We start from the raw sequence: 22,390 nt of genomic DNA on the forward strand, positions 1-22,390 counted from the left end.
GCTGTCCTTACTGCAGGAGCTGATGCTAAGGCACTTTGTCTAGCAGAAACACAAAACAAGCTTTTTAGATCATAAAACTTTGTTAATACAGTAACATTTTCAATAAAAAGGCTTTCTGTTCAGCTATCTGTGAAAATCCTGTGGAAAAGAGACACCTTTGTTAACCTGTCCCCGAGGGCAAAAAATTCTACATTGGATAAGTAGTTCCTTACGGCTTCAGAAGTCTTCTAACATTAAGCAGCTACTTCATTTAACCTACTCAACATCCTGTCATAGAAACATGTACTCTCTTTAAGATCATGGCACTATTTCTGTCACATAGGAAGCCAGACTATTTTAATACAATTTTGGTCATTACGGCTGGTTTTCAGTGGTGACTGGCCTGCCTCTCCCGTTACCCTGCCTCCTTCCCCTGCTGTGGGTGCAAAGCTCTGATCATGAAATCTCGCTAATCAATGCAGCAAAGCAATGCCAAATAACTGTGTACTTTTAAGCATGTGAGTAGCCCTAGAAATGCTTCACTGCATCAAAGCCTGTTAATTCAACACCTTGCAAGCTCAAGCTGTAATCCAGGCTTGGAAAACACTCAAGCTTCCCTAAGAACATTTTCAGTTATTAAAAATGACTGGTGCAATATGAAATATCCATTAGAAAAAGCTCTTGTGAAGGAGTAGAAGCTGCCTGCGCATCTAATTTAGTGATTTGTGTGGAAAATTGAACACAATATTCATATTTGTGTGCATGCTTGAAGTCTGGAAAGCACCTGTGTAGGGAAGTCAAGAGGTGTGAGTGTTGTACCACAAACATATGTACTAGGCACATGGGGCATATTTGGGATATCAGATGCGCAAGGATGATTGCTAATACTTTCATTGGAGTGCAATTATTAGACATCTTTTATACTTCATTAGCTTGTAACCTTATTAGAAGCAATTGGCCATTGTTTCTAGGGTTGCTTGACCTTCTCCAAGAGCCTGATTTTGATGCTGAACCATCATTCCCAATAACCACAAAAGAAGCCAAGAGACCAGGCAGCAACACAGCACTCCCTGCAGCCGCGTTCCGCTGGAGAGGCACAAGTGGTGTTTGATAGGGAGGTGTGACAAATGCCATGGACTGGATTTAGATTTAACCCACGTACACATTTCTTATTTATAGTTCCCCTCAGTTTTTCCCTCCCTATATTTAGTTTTCCAAATTTAAAAGCACAGAGGAGGAATCCAAATATTTCAACACTTACTCTGAAGTGGCAAAATTTACACACCTTCCTACCTCCCTTTTTAACAGAATGATGAAGCAGTGACTGTGCCATATGGTGGAGTGTCACACTACTAGAAGGGGACATTTTCTGCCATCACACATCGTGCCAGATGCTGCTTTGCCACACATAGCATTGCCTTGGCCTGGGCAAGGAGCAACACGGACTGCCCAAGAGCAGGGCAGATGAGCAAGGCTGGGGGCCGCAGCTCTGCAAGGTCAGCTGTAGATTTGAGCTCATCACAAAGGAGAGCTTTAGTGCTTTTTATTTTATGCCGCTCATCAAAGTCTTCTACAGTGGAGTGATAGCCAAGAGGATGCCAGTACCCAGCACTCAAGGAACAAAGTGTAAAACCAGGCTGTCAGCTGAAGTAAGCGCAAGAGGCTGCAGTTTTCATCTGTGTGCTTTTCTGCTGCTCTGGGCAGCCCTCTACATTCAGCACACAGAGGAGCTCGTGGCCATGAAGGGGAAGGATGTTCACTGGCAATATGTGCAGCAATAGAGCAAAATATATTTCTCTTCCTTTTATTAAAATGAATGAACCACGTCTGGAAAGTGCAAAACACATGAGGAAACCAGAGAAGTCTAGAAACACAAATGAGCAGAGGTAACTTGATAGTAACTGTATTAAAAACAAGCAAGCAAACAAAAAAAAATAATGAAGTGCCAACCTGTATGTTTGAAATATGCAATCATTTCAGACAATACGAGATTATTCAGAAGGACAGTTCCTGTGGCACCTGACACCAAATTTATCTGGCTGCGTTCAGAAAATGCCTGGTAGACAATACAGGTGCATTCGGATTACATTGAGGAATGAATTTAAAAGAAGATTTTCATGCCCTCTGCGGCAACAGTGACATTGGCTATAAAATAGTGCTGTTTAGACTGATCAGAACCGTGTGAGGGCATTTTGATGTGTGACATTCATAACTGTCAGCAAAGCTTCCCGTAACGGCAGTGCAGCTCAGAAATGGAGACTTCATTTGCTGTCTGCTTTGGCACTCACTAAGGTGTTGCTGTGCTGTGCTTTGTATTTGGAGAGAGGCTTATTTACATTCTAACGTGAAAAAAATGAACATAGGTTGGTAAACGGGATCTTCTGTATCACCATGGTCAAGACCCTGCTATCGCAGGTAACGGCATCATATAATTCCCTTTTAAAAAACACACAACCCCTTGTCCTGCAGAGCCAAGCGCCTGCCGAGGTGTCACCCTTGGCGTGACATTTGTGCCTGCAACTTCGGTGTGTCCGCAGAGGGTGAATCTCCACGTGTTTAACAGCACTGCGTCTAAAGGCTGAGACAAACACAGTCCTACGTGGCTTGAGATATCCAAGCCCTCAGTTATCAATCAAACAGTTAGAGAGGATATTTATGCAAGGGGAAGAATTATGTACCCTCCCTCCACAAAGGCATACATTTGTACAATATTTAAAAGTAATCTTTTTTTCTTTTTAGTATTTGTTTGTTTGCTTATATGTTACTACTTTCTGAAACATACTCTACATCTCTTCAACTTTAGTATTACTGATGAGTTTGGACAGAAAATGCTTCCTCTAATGATTTCCCTTTCTTTTCTCTTTTTAAACAACCTTATTCAGCACACACTAACTTTGCACTGAACTTGGCTCTTATATCGTGCTGTTTCCATACTTTTTAAAAGCATGTTTTCCCCTCTTCTAACATTTTTCAAACACTACAAAGCCATCTAAGAGTTGCAGATCGTATTTTAGTCAGAAATTCAAGATGCAATTTTGCTGGACAGCCTAAGAAACCCGTTACAGTGCAAGCCAGACGGGAAAAGCTTCGGAGGAGCACCGCCATGCCTCTTGCAGCAGGGACCAGGCAATTAATGAAGTCTACCACAGGTTTGTACCCTCCAAATATAACAATCCCTCCCAGTGTTCAACATGTGCATTTATTTTGATTTCTGTGAATTCATAGTTAACTCAGTGACAGATATTTGGCTGTAAGTGTCCAAGGCTGTCCCAAGTCAGCTGTCCTTTGTAAACCAAGCTCTGAAAAGGACCCTGCAGTCTCAGTAGGCCGGCATGTAGTTTAAAGCCCTTTGGTGAACGTAGCTCTGTTTTATGCCTTACCTATGAAGGTATAGGTGCCCAGCAGATTTTAGGAAGGGTAAGAATGAAATAACGTCTGTTTCTATAGAGGCAACTAAGAAGTTTCTTAGAAGTGTCCAGGTGAGGATGTCCCCAGTGCACACACAAGGCAGAGTCCTGCACTTTGCCCATAGATATAGGAGCCAAAGTTAGGATCTGCTTCAAATGAACTGATAGTCCTAACGGTGCAAACTCCTCAGCTGGTACTGCCCATCGTCACACCGTGATCATCTCTGAATGGTCCATTTTTCACTACCAGCTCCCCAACTCACAATTTTGTCATTTGTCTCACCAGACTAAATCCATGGGAAAAGAAACACAGAGAAACACAGGCTTCCCATAGGATCTCCAGAGTTTTTTAGACTTCGATCTCCTCAGTGCAATATGTCCCACTAAAATGTGTTGCATGAAGAAATTCCAACCTTCTGAGGGAACACTGCTGCTTCAGATAGGCACCAAACAAGAACGTGCTTCTACGTTTTCCTGGACAAACCCACCGGCTTCTGAGGAGGGGAAGATATCCATTCACCAAAGACATCAGCTTCAAGGTCTAATTCTGACTAAACTCAGACACAATGGATTCCTCATGTATCCTGGATTCTCTTTGATGTGCAAAGCAGAGTCATTCAGTGCCTGCTGCTAGGGACAGATGAATGGGTACAACTGAAATGAAAGAGGGACAAGCACTTCCCTCGTACTGCAAGGCTTGGCATTCCCTTCTTGGACAGATGAGATTCTTAAGTAGTTTTTAATCAGTATGTAATCAGCCTCAGCCATTAGTTATGCCATCTGATCACAAAATACAACTCCAGAGAGAGATCCTTAGGATATCTAGGAGGATCCATGCATTATTAAGTGAAATAACCGCAGACTCTACCTATCATCCGTTAATACCATGTATAATGAGTGCTTGTTGAGCAAACTTGCCAAGTCTAATTACTCTCCCAGCAGACTACGGGGGGTTTTTGGCACTTCTACAAGTCTAATGGAAACTACAGGAGACTTGCTTCTGCAGAGGCAGCGTGGGGAATGAAATCTCTCTGATGTGCTTCAGACTTCTGAGATAGTCCCTACCTTGTGCGCACATGCATGCACCCACGTCCCAGCCTACTCCAACAGATCGGAGGGAAAATCCCCTTGCACGAAGGGCCTGCATTCACCAGTGATGTCAGGACTAATAGGTTAAAAGACTGTGAGCCACTCAAATCTGATGGCAAGAGGAATCCTCAAAGCTTTTTTGATGGTACTAGATGGGTCCTAGCCAGATGTCGGACACAATGTGAGGTGAGAGGGCAGCTCCCTTCAGTGCTGACTCCGGATGCCAGACCACAACTCAGGACTGAGGAGGCAGCATGACTTGCTTCTCACAGCTAGGCTTGCCTTTCTGCTCTTCCAGCCAGGACAAACCACATAATAATGTTTATTCCCAGGTTGTGACCTGGGAAAAGACATGTGATGATTCGTATTTATTATTTCATTGGACTTTCTTTTTTTCTTCTTTTGAGATCTCTTTGCATTACTCCCAAAAGTCAGCTTAACCCTGAGATCATGAGTATTTAAGTGGAAAGATTTTTTGAGTACATGTTCTCCTTCAAGAGGTGTTGTGTTCTCCAGAAAGTCTGTCAAGAGTCTGTCGGACAAGAGTGTTAGTGGGTTGATACAAGGAAGATGAATGAGTCCTCACATCTCATCTAAGAAGTTAATAAAGACAACTGTGCTGATTCACTAAAACCAGAAGCAAAATCTCCCTGCAGCTCAAAGGGTGGGCTACAGCCATGTGGGGCTTCTCCTGCATGAAGTGCTAACATGTCATCTGTGTTACAATATTTAAACAGAGGTCTACAAGGAGGAAACATCACCTTTCCAGAGATAAGCCTCCATTTGGAGACCTCCATCAATGAATTGGCTTAGAAAACTAAGAATGTTTTAGAAAACAGCCTGACTGCTTGGGTTTCTCTTTGTTTTTTTTTTGTCAGCAAACCATTGCTAAACTCTTTTTTTTTTTTTTTTTTTACTTTTTTAACAAAAAGATTATGAATGCACTGGCTATAAGTATATTGAATTAATTTACCCGGTAGGTATTTGTCCTCTGACTTACCTGTTACAGATACCCTTCAAAATACAGTATTGTGTAGTGCATTCCAGTATGAAACACAAGGGACAATTATATCATGATTTCAGCTTTCAGCTAGAGAAGATCGTAATTACACACTATATAAATGGAAGTGCAGTGAAGCAGCTTTGTAATTACAGTGTAACTAAGCTGTTGCTAATTTACTTGTATTCTGAAGCCTATCTGAAGTTAGTAATTAGGGGCAGGACATGATGAAACACTAGCAATATACTTACCTTCACACAGTGTATTATTTTTCACTCGCATCTATCACGAACCTAGATATTTTCCAGGGATTAATGATAGGCTGTGAAAAGTTGATAGCCTGAAGTTCAGCAGAGAGCCATTAAACTGGCCTAGTCATTAATCCCTAGAAAATACCCTGCACCAAGGTTGTTATAAGGTGAATATGGAAAATAACTTTCCACACATGTTGACTTTTGCCTGGGCTGTTACAGTTTGGACAGTGTGTAGGAACAACCCCCCAAATTCAAGTGACTCCCTTTCCCTTGGATTTGGATGTGCTTAATGTTGAAGAGGATGAACCCTCCCTGAGTTCACCTTTGCAGGTTCCTGAGGAACGCCAGTAGAACACCCTGAACAGACAGCTTGTATCCCAGCAAGTCTATCTTAGCCGCAGTTGTCTGGCAACCTTTGGAGGTTAATTTAGACTGAACCTCCATTTTCTGAAATGTGTAATACCAGCTTCTCTGAACTGAGAAACAACACTGGTGGCCATGTAAAAATATCTATTACTGGGGGAATATGTAAAAAACCCCATTTCATCAGTCATCCAGCTCACACAATTCCCTCCCAGAACTGAGGGTGGTAATGAAAGTAATTTAACACACATCTATAATTAATTTACTACATTCTTCCTGCTGATGGCAATCATCTTACCTAGGAAAGCTCATGAAATTGATCTTAATGCATAAAAATAGACACGGAAAAGCTTTAAAGGCAGCTAAACGTGGTTTATTTCTAAGCATGTAAGCAGTTAAGCACCGTTTGGAGAAATATTTTGGGCCTCATTTAGCAGGAGCCGTTACCTGTGAGAAATGACTGTGTGCACACAAGCCGAGCAGGGCTTTCCCCTCAACACATGCTGTGTGCGAGCACTGATGACAGCAGCAGGCCTTTGCTCCTGGAGGTGCAGGTGCTCTTGTTTTGCATAACGTGAACAGAAATGTGAGCAGAGGTTCAGAGAGGCTTTGAAGAAGGGGACAAAGCTGCTGGACTGCTAGAGGTAGCACCAGGGACGTGAACCACACCAGCTCGCGGCTGTTACTCCAGTGCCATTTTAAGTTATGAGCCCAGGCCCCAGGTCAGAAGGACAACTCTGTCCAATGTGCGGGACATCCAGATGTGCAGATGTGTCTGGGCACTCTGTGCTCCGCACACACACTTGTGTGTGCACGCATCGCACGCAGAGAATGAATACCATACATATGTGACAGAAGAGTCCTATGTACGCTTGTGCAGGCTGTGTCTAGGGCTTCCTAGTGGCTTAAAACCATCCTGGGGTTGCTCAGATATCACTGGATCCTTGTCTATTAGCCATTATCATTTCACCAGCTGTGGCTTTTCTGCACACCCATGAGCCCCACACTCAGCTGGGCTGGTGGCTCCTACCCTCCCAATGTCTTTATGCTCCTAGAGCAGCAAAGCACCACTCGGGACCGTCAGACCAAGAGGAACTCATACACTTATCTACAGCCCACGATCTGCACTTCCCAGAGACCCTAATTTAAAATGCAGGTCATGAAATTATGACTTTAATATGAGCTGGAAAACCTAGAAAAGCAGAAGCCTATAAGAAAGAATACTTCGATGCTCTTGTAGCAGCTATATAAATATGTATATAAATAAGTAAGAAGGCTTTTAAGTGTGTCTTCCATCACTGTGACCTCCAAATGAGGGAGTACAGTAGCCTTCCTCCAAGTGCAAAGCTGCTGTCTTCTCCTTAACACCAGAAAGAGCAGGATGTGTGAGGCCTGCGCTGCCAGAGAGAGACATGAATCAGCCTAAGGATCCGTACAGACAGCAGCGGGTTGCTGCAGGACTTCTATTGCCCGTTGGCTGTCACACAGCTCCTCATCACAGGGCAACAAATTCTTTCAGTGCTGGCTGCCAGGGCCGTCAGAGGGACAGCTAGTGGCAAAATGTGAAAAATGGCTCTGAAGCTAGCATTCAGGGTTGCTTTGAAATGCTGGGGCATGAGCCCTGGATGCCTGTTTTTCACAGTGCCCCCATGGCAGGAGCCTGGGAAAGCATCTGCCCCACCAAAACCCTAACCACTCTCCAAGGAGCTACAGGAAAGGTGCCAAAATTGGGGGGATTCCTCTGCACAGGTTTGTGCTCCCAGTTTGTGCTGGCATGAGCATGAGTATTTGCTATGCCCTCCTGGAAGAGCCTCCAGAGGCCCCTGTCCAGCCCAACCCTGACCAGCTCATGGCATGGACTACTACTATCTTGTGCAAGACCTGCACATCTTCCTCCCTTTAATACCAAGGTGATATTAAAACAAAACAAAAAAGCCCTGTAGTAAATCCTGTCATTGCAGACATTAAGGAAATTTCAGGACACAGGTATCACGTGGAAAGGCTGAGACCTGCCCTGGCTTGGGGATGGATGGGACTTGTCACCCTTCTCTTGAGGAGCAAGGTCTCTTTCTCCCCATAAGCACTTGTCACTAGTGAGGTCGCTGAAGCAGACAGCTTTGCTTTTGCAAAAAAGGAAAGATTTCAGCAGGAGGCAGACAAAAAAAAAATAATTCCCTGGGCTAAGAGCACAATCTGAGGAGTACAGCTCTTTCTGCAGCCACAATGTGGACATTGACTATGGTACTACAGGGCAAGCTGCTATCCCTGGCCAAGCTCCACTACTGAGCGAGAGGTGCCCTAAGACATGGTAACTACTGAGATTTTCAAACGTGAGTCACATCAGAGGGATTGTACTCACCTAAGAAACAGGATCTTAGTGGTGCAGTTAGCGGGAGGAGAATTAGACCAGTGTTGGACACTTAGAGACAAAAAACAAGCCCGCTCTTTGTATAAATTCCCATATCCCTCAGCCTGGCTCCTTCCCGCTACGTTACGGTTATGTGCTGATTAGGTGTTTCTGTCTTTCCATGAAGTGATTGTGGTTTTGGTGTTAATATTAGTTGTTGTTGTGAAATGCCGAGTCAAGGAATAGATCACGGGGTGTTAGCTGCTGAAACGGTAGAATGAAAAGGACTTGGGATAGGAAGGTTGTGATATGCAAAGCACCCCTGAACCAACTGTGCTAGATCAGTTGGAAGTATTTTTAATCGTATCTTCTTTAATTAAGGAAAGGTAATATTTTATCTGGAAAAAAAAACCTCACCGCCTGTTTCAAAGGACAATGATGGATGAAATAATCTTCTGAAGTTTCTAAGTTTTTCTCTCTAAACTTATGCAACCTTCATCAGCAAACATTATTAAGCAACAATTGCTGATGGAACGTACAGAAATATACAGCAGTGCTGTGTGTTTTATCAGCTAATAAAAGAGAGCGCTTAGATTAAGGATGTGTGAGCATATATAATCACGTAAGCGATGCTCTGAATATGTGGTTTCTGTTGCAGTGACTTGTCAGCATTATGTAAAACACAAGCACGTACAGTGACTGAACAAGCAGTAGTGTCGTCACTGTTAGTCTTGCAGCTTGAGAACAAATCAGCGGTTTTAGCTGGCACAGCACAACCCAGAGGGAAATGACTTCTCCTGACAAATTCAATACTATATAGCCCTTCAAAGTGCATAGTACTCAATTTTTTGTCTATTTTGAAATGTCCTTTGGATTCCTTCTTTTCCCCGGGTTCCTCTGAGTAGTGGCTAAAACGTGGCTGATGATTGTCACAACTGTCCTTTCACAGAATCACAGAATAGTTTGGGTTGGAAGGGACCTTTAGAGGTCATCTAGTCCAACCCCCTAATCAACTGGTACACATTTGAGCAAGAACAGCTCTACTATCTGCCTGATGGCACTAGTGTGCGCTTTGCTCAGCGAGAACTGTGTTTTCCTGTTGGAGAAGAACCACCCTTTTTTCTTCCGAAGAATTAACATTTCGGTTTTCTTTCCTTGTTAATAGGCCTGCAAATATTATGCATGAAATTGCATCACTTTTTCTTTTTTTTTCCCTCGTTACAACTAGGAAGAAAACTATTTCAAACAAATGAAAAATATTTCACATCTGGCTTTACCTCTCCTTTTTCCACCTATTCTCCTTCCAACAACCACAGGAGGAACAAGACTGGACACCACAGAGAAAGTAAAAAGAAGTTAAGTATTCAACAGAGAATAATTAAAAAAAAAAAAAAGAAACAATTGCTTTGAATCAGAATCTAAAAAATAACAGAAAGATCTAAAATCAATGTTTCCCTTTTTCATTCAAACAATTCTTGTGAAGCAGCCGAATACTCAAGACAGATCTCTGCCCCAAAAGACACACAGCCGCAGAACCGGCTGCTTAGCGAGAGAAAATACATCCTGGCGTGTTACTTAAAGGTGAAAACAGTCTGGACCGGGTCTCGGTCTCGGTGCTGGGGGTGGCACCCCCACAAGATGCTCCTCCCCTCCGGAAAGCAGCGGTGCGGGAGCGCTGGACCGGCGGCTCCGCCCGCAGCCGCTAGAGATCAGCCTTGCCCCGCGCTGGGCCCGCGCCCGCCTCTGCCTTCCTCCATCCCCGCCCGACCTCTGGCTTTCCACATCCCACTTTTTTTTTTTTTTTTTTCCTTTCGAATGGGCATGCTCCTTCCAGTGCATTTTCATTTTTCGCCTGTACTTTTCCCCATCACTTTCAACCTGGGGGTCACTAATTAGCCAGCAGCATGATAAAGACATTTCCCTGCAGAGAAATTTTGTGCATTTCTCTGCAGCAGAAATGCAGAACTCTCTCTCTTTCCCCAGACGGTTTGCTTTGTTTTAGCTGGTTCTTATACTACACCCTTATAATCTTTTAGAGTTTTGTTTCCCCCCTTCTCCACCCCCAGACTCCTATCTGCTGTCAGATCACCCTGCTAGTGCTACACCTTTAAGTAGCAAATTACTGACATTTTCCTTTCTTAGATACATGCAAATCTGTGAGAGAGGGATAAAAACAGACAGAGGAAAAGGATATTCTGCTTTTCTACATGCATCCCAACCCACTGCCTGCTCTCTGAGGCTGGAGGCAGCATGGCACTATCCTATACACTCAGGGCAGGGCTAGTGGTCGTGCCTCATCCCACACCACTGCAGTTACGCACTGGAGATACTGGGGCAGTGATATCACACTACTCGATAATCAAAGCAGCAAAGCAGTGTACAGATGCTTCCCCTGGAGCAGAGCTCTTCCAGCTCCCGCTTAGTGCCACACTCAGGGTTAATGCTCCAATTAAGCTCATAGTTTTCCTGTTTTGGCTATTTCAGAACTTCTCTGATCATCTCTCATTTTGCATCTCAGAAATATATTGAGCATGATGTGCCAACGTACCCAGCCGTGACAACTCGTTGCGTAGATGTGGGAAGTGTGTGGAATATAAGAGGATACAAAATGCCAGCAACTGAGCTTCAACATCATTTGTGTTAGAAGACCTCAGTTACAAGTTTATCCCAGGCAGAACCATGTTGACCCTCAGGATTAGTCCCAGTGCTGTACGAAATAGCTGGGATTGTCTTCCTAAATGAAGGCTAGCAGATTTAACGTGCATCTGTGTCCACACATGTATATGTTTTTATGTGCATCTCACATGATACACGTATGTTTTGGATACACACCTCACTATTAGAATGAAACAGTTGATCTGCAATAAACATTTTTTGTTAACCACAGTCTCTTCTGGAAAAATGTATAGCAGTTCTGATTATTCCACACTGCAAAGAGACCTACTGATTTAAACTGATGAGGCTGGTCTCCTGATTCTCCAGCTAACAGGAACAAAGCAGTGTGACTATGTGGTATGCTGAGGACAGATATGGGCTCAGCCTCCTCCTGCTCTGAGCTAGCCAGATGTGGCAGCCTCTGAGGAATGTGCCCACCTGAGGTCACTGCCACTCTGGAAAAGATGCTGTGGGAATACCCGAAGGGGTGAATTTGAAACCCACTCTCTCCAGGTGCTGAGAACTTTCCTTCTGCTCATCTCTGTGAAATGAATTCAGAAAGCACAGGAAGATGGCCAAAATTAATTCATGAATTCTGCAGAGATTTTAGTGCTCACAGTTTTCTGGAGCTGACAGTTGGTGTATATGGCATCAAATGGCTCTTTTCTTACTAGAAGGACAGTCATCAGCTGGCCAGAAGTTCAGATTTTGGCACTTGTATCTACCTCAATCTTGAAAGCCTGGAGTGCTAATATCTACTCATTAGACTTGTGATGAGCAGGAAGGCTGCTTTTTGGAAAAGCCAAAAGTGACAGCGTGTGTCTGCTGGGTGATGGAAACCAGACTGAAAGAGGAGCCAGCCATTCTGCAGGAGCCGTAAGCTGCTAACCCAAAAAGGTCCCTGCAAACTGGGATGGGTGCTTGAGAGTCAGAGGCAGAGTGGGAAGAGAGCAAACTGAGAGCAGAGGGAATGGTGCAAGAAGCGTCAGTCCAAAATAACACTCATGGCTATTCAGAGCGAGAGGTTTTTTCTGCTTTCACCCATGGTTTCTGGGCACATGCCATGTGTAATATTCTTACGCATTCATTTAGTGTCACCAAAATCCTGATGACTGCAGGGGACAAGAACAGACTCAGCATTATAATATCCGTTCCTGCGTGTGCACACGTACAGAAGATTTTACAAGAAAGATGGCAATATTTGAGAACCTAATCTCTTTCAAAGAGACAAAATAAGCAGGAAACACTGGATTGCATCCCAAAAGAGATGTCACTGCATTTAATGTGTATTTATGCAGCTATTTAAAGGCAAATGAGAAGCAGTGAGTATGTATAGAATAAAACAGAACAACAAATTGAGATTGTTTCGGTTTCCGTTCTATCTGATCAGCCAGGAAGAACAGACTGGTATGCTCGGAACAAAGAAAAGTACGCTAAGCTTAAATGCTCTTGTCCTTGGGGGATTCATTTTTATTTACTGCCTGAAACAAAGAGAGAGAACAAAAGAGATTTGTTTTGAATCAGCTGGGAGGCTTGGCAGCCTACGCTGAGCTGGTCCTTCTGTGCGCCTACATGCTGCTGAAGTTAATGGGACTTCTGGGTTCTTCTTCTCTTCCCTGGCTGAGAAGTTCTCAGGTAATTGTAGCACCAACAACAGCAGCTTTGCAAGGCAGCCCTGGCAATTGGCGGGAACTGTGGTGTGGGAAAGGGCTGAAGCACACGGTATTCCTCTCCTAAATGCATTTAACAGCAGAATATTAGGTTGAATAGCTGAACTTGATGCCTCAGGGTCCCCCAGCTCAGATGTCTGCTCAGTGCTGTGAGACACAAGCCAGATGCTGAGAGAATGAAAACCCACTACAGATACAGCCAGACAGAATGGAAAGCAGTGATTTACAGGGGCAGCCAGTGATCTTTCCAAACCCTGCACACAGCTATCATCAAGATGGTGAATCCCTGAGATGGCGGGCATGATCATGACACAAGATATAACTGGGGAGACTTCCAGGAGTCAAGTTTTAAAGAAGGAAGCAAACTGTAATTTGGCATGAGCTCCTTGCTAGATCTATAACATGACATCTCAGAAAGATTGAAGTCACCAACCCATAGCTTTGCTCTTGTAGAGCCCTGACAGGCACACAAAAGGGATGTGCTTGGGTTGAACAGGAGCTGCTGGACGAGCTCTTCGGAGTTGCATGATTTATTTAATCTACCTTTAGCACATACCATGGGACCACAAATCACTAATGAGCATCATTGCTCAGTGCACCAGGTGATGTTATACATTACCAAGGCTTAGGTACTATAATGCAGGGGTAACACATATTGGATAAGTGACAGAGTGGAATAACTAGTTTAGTGGTAAAAGTGAAAGTTTGGTAGCTTTTTCACACCACAAATAAAATCCTACACCAAAAAAAGTTCTCATGACCCAAGTAATAAGTAACACTACTGGAGCAGGCAATAAGACTGCACGGAATAAGTATTTTGTGTACATGCAGCCATCGAACAAACCTTTCGTGGGGAGGGCAAGCTAAGTCTTATTTACCCTCTTTTCTCTTGTAGGCCCATGCTAATGTGGGCACCTGCCAGGGCATAAGGCAGTACGGCAGCAAGACATTCAATTAATTAATCACTGCCGGCCATCGGAGCCCTGCTCCCTCCCTGCTCGGTGGGGAGGCACTGGTGCTGTGCGTGGGACAGGAAGCCTGAGTATACCCCAAAAGCTGCAAACCAACTGAAATACATCTTAATAAATGACAGATTTTATTCTCTCTCATCGAAGTATAACACAAGTCCCACAGCTCTTCCATATATTAACCTATCCTTGTCTTCTTAAATATTTTAATAATATTATTTCAGTTACCCAATTATGTTTGATGAGGAATGAGAAAGTGAAATTTCTCCACAAAACACGTTGTGCTATAAATACCATTGCAGAGGTACTTAACAAACAGTTGAATAAACATGCTGATGCAGAATAGGAAGAAGTGTTCCAACCATACCAAAGTCAATTGTATGATTTTCAAATTGCAAAAAAAAAAAAAAAAAAAATCCTGTTAAATATAAAGAAAGGTCAGCAGCATAATTCTTTGTTCCTTTCCCCCAAAAAGGATGATTCATCAGAAAAAAAAAAAATCTATGGTTTCTGCAAACACACTTTAGCAAATTTCTAAATGAAGAACGGCAATAGTTTTACAAAGCCTGGTGTGGAAAAGGTCATTCGTGGAAAGGAGAACCAGTAATGCAAAACCTGAGTGAAACAGAAGCGACTTAATAGAATATGTCAGAAAGGACTGTTCAGCTGTGACAGTAACAAGGCTTCTGCATTTTATTATTTTTTAGTCTATTTTCCCAAGCAAGTGAGGTTCACACAATCATACTCCCTGTACCACTATGTGTCTACGTCTGTTCTCGCTGAGTAATTTCTGAATCTAGGGGACTGTCTGCACCCAATCTGAAAGGGAACAGCAGTTTCAAAGGCAACTGAGACCTCCGGCTGTCATGAAAACAGGAGCTGCTGTCTCCACTGGCGGAAAGGCTACAACCAGACCTTATCCTCACTCAACCATGGAAAAGTCCACAGAGGAAGATGTCATCAGCACCCCAAACACAGTAAAGTGTTCACCTGGAGCCTGCCCGTTCCTGGCTACTAGAATGTCATGCTGCAGAGTACAAAACTTAAGAAATCTTCTTTTATTAGTCCCACTGCTGAAGGAACTACTCATCTAAAATTCAACTCTTCTGAGCAAGTTTTGTAAGGAGAAATCTTTTTACTTCTGACTTTTACTCACAGATCTCAAGGCAACAATCTGTTAGGCTGCTCATTGCTGAAAGTCAGATCTGCAGAGGACAGGGCAGGCGAGGTAGAAGCAGCGAAACCTCTTCTGTAAGGTGTTTCACCCCTTGAGCTCGTAGAGGAGACCAGCCCCAGGGAGAGCTGCAGTTCCTCCTCTACTATGAATTCAGGAACCCAGGATGACCCCATGTGACTGTGCCCATAATGCCTTCAGTAAAACTACAAGATTGTTGTCCTCTACCCTAAAGGGGTCTGGAAGACTTTGAGCTAGATTCTTAATCTCTGTAATGAGACAAACAAAGGATTGGAGCCAAGCGGAATCCTGTAAGGTGGACACCAGTGTACTGTGTCTCTTCTAGATCCAAGAACCTAGACATTTCTCTTGGCAGCTTGTGGTCTTCCCCTTCATTGGGCATGTGTTGGTTTTTAGACAGGCATGGGACTTTGATTTTATACAGAGGAAGGATGCTCTAACCTGTGTCTTTGGACAGCTCTGTTCAATTCTCCTTTAAACATGTCACTTTGTGCCCAAGCTTCTCGGCAGATAAACATTTGTATCTCACTTTTATCTGCGCTGACACTATTGAAGCTACTCCGCCATTACAGCCAAGCCCTGTGATCACTCAGCTTTCCACCACCTGATGCAACTTAGAATGCAGGGCAAGTTCAAAGCACAGCTGGGGACGTCTCCTTCCCGGGAGTATGACTTTGTGAGAGTTTGCAGAGAAGGTCCTGGTTCCTCTTGTCCTGACAGTCCCTTCCTCACTTCACAAGTACACAAAGTGCCCTTCTCTGTTGATAACTGAGGGTCTCTGCTGTGTGACCCTACATTTCCTTGTGTCAACAGACTTTGGGGTGCATGAGGGTTGGATGCCGACAGCTGAGTAAAGCAAAGCCTCTCCCTAAAGAACCTTTCTCTCTCCATTCCCCGGGTCACAATCTGACATATGGGGGTAAATGCATGAAAGACACTGAGATATTCAAAGATCACATCAGAAAGCAGAGACAAAACAGGTAGACCAAAGACCCCAAGCAATTCCAGCCATATAACAGTATAAATCCCAGAGCCATGTATGGAAAAGTAAGCCTAGCCTGTCCTGAGGGACCTTACTTCTAGACTGGAACTACACTTTCTATAGGGTTCTGCACTGCCCCATGCAAGAGTTCCCGTTGAAGCCAGCGCGAGGTTAGGATTCACGGACCTGTCAGGATTCATTTTGTGCTGTGAAGTACAGATATCCCTGACACAGTTTCCTTTATTCCAGCTTCAGTGATACCTCACCTTGCCCTCTCAGATTTTGGAAAGATAAAGGCATCTTATTAAAGCATCACAGTACTTCTGTGCGATCCTCTGCAGATCAGGGGAGTGGCTGGGAATGTTATTTTCATGGGTAAGGAGGAGTTTGATTGAATTGAGAAGCAGCATTTGTAATCTCGATTTGAGGAAATGCCTGTGTTTATCAGGGCATTATACCCTCCATTTATCTGTCATCTCTTCCTTTCTTCAGCTGGCCACTGAGGTTTTGCATTGGCCAGAACTGGCAGACTTCATTTTGTGTATTTACTTTTTCCTTGTCATCCTTACAAACAAAAGCACACACCGACTAGTTTATCTATATAGCGCATACAGACTATCACCTCTTATGAATGCCCCAAAAAGGTCAGAGTATTCAGCTTGCATTGCAAATCAGCACCAGTTATGTACTCTGACAGCACCAGATGTCAGCTCTGAAATGAACTGCATCTGTTCAGCAGTACACGAGGAGCAATGCATGCGAGGATGAGACCGGACTCTCGAATGGCCCCTCAGAGCCAGGGCTGTGGCCTTGCATTGCAAATGCAGTGAGTCCATCTGCAAAGACAGGTTTGGACTTCTCTCCCAGGACTTGTTGCTCTGCTTAAGCAGAGTTAAGAATGAGCACTGCAGGTAAAATACAGCAGTCAGACAAAATAACTGACCTTGGAGCTGGCCTGAGCGTGGCAATTCCCTTTCCTGGCTCTGAGCAACTCAGGTCTCCTCTTATTTTCCCACCAGCTGTTTCAAACTCAAAATCCTGCTCCCTCCAGCTAGGTGGTGTTACAAGACACTCCACATTACACCTACAGCAGCCCCTTGCTCTGTCTGCCAGCTGGAGCAGAAGACTTCTTTGCTGGGCTTTTGGGACAACCGGGGCTTATCCACCCACGCTTTCCAACCTATTGCACATGTGCCTCGAGCCACATCAGGGGGTGGTGAAGTTTAGCTGAAGTTCAGAGACACTGTATACATCAGCCCTTCCACCTCAGCTGCTCATCCCCATTGTCCTGCTCGTCCAGAAGGAAGATGGCTCTTTCCTAACAGGCTGCTAGAAGCATGTTGGAAGGACCAGTCCTAACTCATCCATCACTGATATACAATCCCAAGGATCTTTGTGGTGTATTTGGACTCAGCTGGTTGAAGAGGCACTTGGGCTACCCTGTCACTCATGTGTGGGAGTCTGGGCTGGTTTTTGCACTGTGAGGACCCTTGTTTACACTTAGTTTCATGGCTGTTTCAATCAAGATCTGACCTAACAGTGACTACATTGATGGGAGCAGGATCAGGGAGCAGGATCACGGCTGCTTTGCCATGCAGCACCTCCAGTTAAAACTTTTCTAGTATATTTGCAAGCCAAATAATTAGCACCTTTGAGATATCCATGGCCCTCTATAGATTCCCAGCTTCTACATTTACAGTAAATTACTAGAAAACAGGTAACTGCTACATTGAACAAGCCTTTCAGAATAAATGCAGTAGCATAAAAAAGGAAACATTATCTGCTTTAATGTTACTTGATCATGAGTATTAAAAAAAAAAATCATGCATTTGTGATGCACTTCCTGCCACCCTTTAGAAGAGGGATGATGTAACAGATTCAAGGTGGTTGAAGTCCTCAAACAGCATCTCCCTCCCAGAGTGTTGTTTTTCACCGATACCAGGGCAAGAGCTGGTTTAGTAGTGGCAGCCAAGGCAGCGGTACTTGCTCTGCCCCAGAACATCCAGCCTGGAAGGGTTCCTCCAAGCCACACCTTTTGAGCTAATCATGCCCCTTGTGAGGCTTGACAAAAATATATGCTCACTGAACATGATGAGGATAATTTGGCTTGTTTTATCTGTTTGATTTTTTTTTTTTTTAAGGTAAGGGCAAGGAAGGCTTGGCTTTTCTTTCCTCCCTTACACATTGCATCTAACATGATAAATCTCAGAACAGTAATGAGAACAAGTTAATATGGGACTATATTTTCTCTTCTCATAATGAGCTTTGTCACGGAAATGGATTGATTTTATGTCACTTTCTGTTCTCTTTAGAATTTTTATGGGTGGAATGAGATAGCAAAATTTTATCTCTCATAAATTCAATGTAAATTTGCCTTAGCCTATGTAACTCTGTGTTTATTTTGGCCACCTATTTCGCTGCTCCCCTGTTTACAGTCTGCGAAAGAGGAGAAATGATCAATCAAAATCTGGAATATTGAAAAGGTCACAGCCATCCACACAATACTATTGTCCCCTGCAGCATTAGGCACTTCCCAGCTGCTCCATTGTTCCAGATGTGCCTCGCTCTGTTTTCCCTGTAGTTTCCTCAGGCCCTGGAGTAACTGGGGGAAGGCAGATCTTACCTAAAGGAAACCCAAGTGCAAAGGATGGGAGTGAGAGGTTTCTGCTTCCCCTCCAACCAGAGCAGATGTCCCGTCTGGCACACGGTGAGCAGCGCGCCATGCTGTGATGTGCCAGCGAGCTCACGTATGGCAAAGCTCCCGTCACGCTGCTGTTATCCTGTCACTGATATTGTCAGCCCCTCAGAGGGAAAATATATTTACTATTTACCAGCTTCTTCCAACTGCTCTTCCCTACAGCCCCAAAGCTTGAGACTGTGAATTGATTCTAAATAATTTCCCCTTGAATACTACATGGCTTTGTCCATCCTCTCCAAATTTCTTGTGTACTGCTTTTTATTAATTCTCTTTTCCTCTAATTCAACAGCTGCTACTGTGATGGAGAAGTAATTTTCTCCCAGGTATACACAAATAAATGAGGGGCTGAACTTCAGGTGTGCCTCCTTGTAGGGCTAACCTAGATATTTGTATATTCATTGGTGCTCATCTCCCATTGCACAGACTCACTGAAAATCAAAAGTCCTCTTTCAAAATGGAACCAGAGAAATAAAAAGGGATTTTCTCTTTGTGCAGCTGACTGTATGCAAAACCAACCGTAATGACTACAAGTAGAACAGTCATCTGCTGCTCACAACAGCAGGTATAGGTCCAAGGATGGCCAGTGTGTACCACGACAGCATCAGTGCATACTAAGGAGTTGGACTAGTCCCTACCAGGTAAGGATCTGGCCTCTAAAAGTCAAAGTGGATCAGTAATTTAGACTCAATTAATTGGCACATAGTCAGAGGCTAGCTCAGCTCTGAAAATTATAACCTTCTGCACTAAAACTGCCTATTCCCGTAATAAAAGACAAAACCATTGTTTAATGGATTTTTGGATGATAACTGTTTCAAATGGGGAGACTGTATAAGAGAAAAACTAAGCAGGGAAATTGTTTTCATCTCATAAAATGCAAAATTGCAATGAGGTGATGAAGGGAACATGTGGCTGCTATTTTACAAATTGAGTTGTGGAAGCCAGCCTCCAGCTTTGCTTCCATTAAGGATAAACATCTGGAGATAAGAGTTTAAAATCCAACATTGCCTTGAAAATGATGCACAGACACAGCTTCAAGTTGCTGTTTTGGTTGCGTATTCACAGCTTACTAATTTTATACCCCTTGTTTCTCCCTAAATTATTCATCCTGAGCATCCTGCATTATGTTTTCTTTACATCATGTCACAGCTGGAAAAGGAGGAAGACATCTTGTGTCCCTGCTTTCACTGTCCAGATGCGACACATTTCCTACCTCCTTTGCTCCCCTGTGACACCAGTGCACGCAGGTTTAGGGTCCCTCTACCTTCTCAAACAGCAGAGTCACATTAAGGTGGAAATGAGAAGTGGGCAGGTTTGTACATAAATGGTCACAGAAGGCAATGAATGCACTGTGGATCACAATCAGCCCAGGAAATCAAGCATGCTCTTACTTCAGCTCCTCTCCAGCCTACATTGCTCTTCAAATAAAAATGACACTCCACTCCAATGGAAAACAACATCCCACTCAAGCGATGTCGACTCCTCCACTTGTGCACAACACCCTCATTAACTGCTCCCTGCTAAACTGCCAGGCAGTTTTTTTTTTTTCTGCCGTCTTGCAGTTATATCCAAGAAATGCTTCCAAGCATCCACCAAAAAGAAATTCAGGATATTCCCCTAAGTTCCCTTGGGCCCTGTCAGCATACACACTTACTGTAGGCATTGCACAACCGCTTTGCTAAACGATCCCATCAAATGCCACAGAAATGGAGCGAAAGCTGAGGCACAGACCCAGGGACATGCCCGTGGAATATGGTTGTGGAATGAGAACCTCCTACTCTTGTCCTTCAAGATTGACTGTCCTCTATCAGCACCTCAAAACCATTACACTAATAAATGAGAGAAGAGAATCACTCACTGTTGAAAAGGATTAATTTTTGTCCTTACCTTTAAAGAGAAACTTAAAGAAATGTGACCAAAAAATACCACAGCAAATTCTGATTTAAAGCACTGGAAAATTTTAAACCTCATTATATAAGAGGAACAAGTCCTAGAGAAGGAGAAAATCTATTCCAGCTATTGAACAATGCCAAGATACAGACAAATGGGTATCATATGGCTTTCTGAAGGCATGAAGCTTGGGAATTAGAAATCAGCTGCCATTGAAAGTGAAAGGAAGAAAGGAGTGTATCTAGGTCCTATGATACTAATATTAGCAGGTTTGCATCCTTTTTCCTTCCACAGTGTAACTGAGTAAACCGCCATTGATACAGAGAATAAGAAATCCGCAATATAGAACCAATGCAGAAGAAAGAGAACTGACTGCATGCTACATGTTCACAGAAGGAGAAAGCAAATAAAGAAATCAAGGTACTCTGCTTAAAAAAAAAAAATACAAATTCCTTATTTTTTTGCAGCAAATTAAGTATGTCAGTTTGCCTTGAAAGTGTTGGGAATAAACGTAATTGTAAATAAGGACTACTAGAGATTATTTAAACAGAATAAAAAAAACCTTCACCCTGTAAGCAGTGACAATTCTATGCTGAAATTGTAGTCACTCTTGCTACCATGGGTTCTGAAGTTCGGCAAAGTAAAACCCAAAGAGAAGCAAAACCCATTCTAAATCTGTTTAAACACAAGGCTGCGGAGTGAGTGCAAGTGCAAAGCCCAGGCAAGGGCCATCTTTAACAAAATTTGTTTCTACTCCTAGATGAACCCTTATACAGACATGAAACAAACCAGGGCAGGAAGTTCTGCTCTAAAATTCGTCTCATGGTTCCAGGACTCCGGCAATCTGTTTGGCTGTATGGTGTTTAGCATTGAGCACATCAATCAGCTAATTGACAGCTGATCAACTTGTTTACTGTTAGATTTGTTTGTCAATGCTACAAGTGAAATTAAACCAAGGCTGTTATACATAAAGGGTTTGCACAGATCAGATCTAATAATGTCATATTTTGTTATTTTATACAAAATGATTGGTTAGTAATTTGCTTAATGGAGGAAAAAATAAACAAAAGCCTCCATGAAATGGGTATTTCACATGCCATTCATGGCTGAAGTTGTGCTGGCTGTGCGAAGAGTATCTGCTACTTCATGCTGGACATTGTCCTGTTCCCACTTGAATCAGGAGAGATATTCCAGTGTTGGGAGCAAGCTCAGATGCAGTATGTCATGGACCAGGTAACAAGCAGCTGGTGTAATTTGCTGTGGTTTTACTGATGCTGGCACTGCTGACTTAACTGTAGTGTATTCTGGTAATGAGCACATCTCCCTCTACAAGGGGTTCCGAGTGGTACAGGAATATCCCACAGTTGTTTTTCTGGGTTTGTGTGTACCAACAATCTCTCCAGACTCGCTTTCCTTTGCCACAACAGCAGCTGTGATAAATAGCTGTAAACCTTTGAGATGTATAGCTTTGGTTCACCACCCTGTAACAGACCTGATCACCTCCCCACACCTCGGTGGTCTGCAGTGGCTCAGATCCCTCCTGGCTGCGGTGTCCATCCATCGGCATCATCCTGCAGCGTCAAGTCTGTCACGAATCCACTGAGCACAAGGTTAGATGCTGCACAATGCCAGGAGGACAGCATAGGGGCAGTTAAGGCTTTTTAAAGAATCTTGTATATATAAAATCTTACACACACTGCATCAAAATTTTAAGCATCATTTTGGTTCAGTGTCTGTTTAGAAATGCTACTCCATTCTGTTAATACCAAGGGAACTGTGTTAATTTGCCCCAGAAGAGGGTTTGTCTCTTGTTTTGATCAGTGGCATGACCAGGATATTTGTGTATTTTCTGTTCCAATGTCAGAGTGACTTGATGACTTGCACAGACTATTATTC

The sequence above is a fragment of the Chlamydotis macqueenii genome, chromosome 10 (assembly GCF_036417535.1).
Source record: "Chlamydotis macqueenii isolate bChlMac1 chromosome 10, bChlMac1.mat, whole genome shotgun sequence".
NCBI classification, from domain to species: Eukaryota; Metazoa; Chordata; class Aves; order Otidiformes; family Otididae; genus Chlamydotis; species Chlamydotis macqueenii.